Consider the following 1,628-nt stretch of genomic DNA (forward strand, 5'->3'; position numbering starts at 1 on the left):
AAAAACCAAAAAAAAAAAAAAAAAATCCTCCAATATTCGAAAGGCACACCACCTCATACCTACAGAGTGTATCTCATTCCTTCACAAGTGCCAACTCGAACCCTCCTCCCTCAGGACCTGAATTCTGGCCGAGGCTGGACCCCGGCAATTTCTAGTTTGATAAGAATTTTTACTGTCAATGGGTGTTGAAATTTGTTAAACACCTTTTACATCTATTGAAATAAATGCACAGGATTTTATCTTCATTCTATTAATACATAAGTTAGACCCATTTGCAAATATTAAACTAATCTGGCATTCCTGAAATGAATTTAAATCAGATCTGTGTACAGAGAGCACAATACAAATAACAGGAAACCTGACAAAAACCCATGAGAATTCTGAGTCACTGACATGCCCCACCGCAGTCTGCACCCTCACTGTTACGCCAAGTCTTCCAGGTACTCACACGTCCATATGATGGCCAGCGCTCTGCAGCCCGTCACCCATTTCTTTTTCTATGGCACTCCACTCACTAGGGAAAAAAAGATAGAACTAGAATCATCAGGGAACACTACTAAATGGAACCGTTTTTATTTTTCTCATAGTGGTGGTGGAACCCAAGGGCCTTGTACATGTTCAGCAAACACTTACCAGCTGAGCTTCACCCTCAGCCCTTGGTCTCATATTTTGAGACAGGGTCTCACAAGGTTGTGTGGGCTGGCCTTGAACATGCAACCATCTTGCGTTAGCCTCCTGAGTAGCTGGGATTACAGGCATACAACAACACACTTGGCTAATAAATCTTTTTACAAGATTCTTCTCTAGTTAGTTTGAAAGAAATATTGTGTAATGTTCATATTTTGATTTCTTGCGATTCAAATAGGCTGTTTTTCCTCCTAAGTTTAAAAACTAAATGTAAGTGAAGGCTATAAAAATCAATACTCTGCTAAATACAAGAAAGTACTGTAAGTCCCTGACTTATAAACATTGAAGTTGCAAACTTTAGCAGATGTACTATGCAAGACTGACTCTGTCAGTGACAGATGAATCTGACTTACGAATGTTCTCCTGTAATGGAACTCGTTTGTAGGCTGGGAAGTTACTGTATATACAATGGCTTCTGCTTACAGATTAAAAATATTGATTCAGACTTAACTTAAAAACTTTTTTTTAATTCAAACGTGTTTATTGGGATGGCTTCCCATTCATCTGACTCAGGGAACTGTTAGCGCTGCTTCCGCCTAAAGGAGCATCTTTCTGTGAGCCTCGCTTCTCCTCCTGCAGGCTGGCAGGGACAGTGGAGCAGGCCATGCACAAAATCACCGTCTGCGCATAGCTGAAGACTGAGGTGACTTTACAGCATCCGGGGCACTTTCCGCTCATGAAGCAGGAACCGGGGCTCTGCACCAGGCACTGCTTCTTGTGCTTCCTCTTCGCCTCCTCTGGGGAGGGATGGAGGAGATCTTCGGTGAGAGGCGTGTTCTTGCGGGGAGGTCAGCACTGTCGGAAAGGCGACTCAGATCTTACTCTTGGTCTACTTAATTATAATCTCCAGGCCATGTATGAGGTATGATGAAAACATAGTTAATGTCTAAATTTTTTAAAATCATAGCAAAAGACACAATCACCGCCAAAATCCTTCCCCC

General features: G+C 42.2%; 1 pseudogene; it reads right to left on the minus strand.

Annotated features, from left to right (window-relative positions):
- Window positions 1-33: 33 nt before the first annotated feature.
- On the minus strand, window positions 34-1,600 carry LOC117284964 (annotated as a pseudogene).
- Between the last annotated feature and the right edge of the window lie 28 nt (window positions 1,601-1,628).

Source organism: Fukomys damarensis, unplaced genomic scaffold (genome assembly GCF_012274545.1).
Source record: "Fukomys damarensis isolate Sample0158 unplaced genomic scaffold, DMR_v1.0_HiC HiC_scaffold_46245, whole genome shotgun sequence".
Taxonomy (NCBI): domain Eukaryota; kingdom Metazoa; phylum Chordata; class Mammalia; order Rodentia; family Bathyergidae; genus Fukomys; species Fukomys damarensis.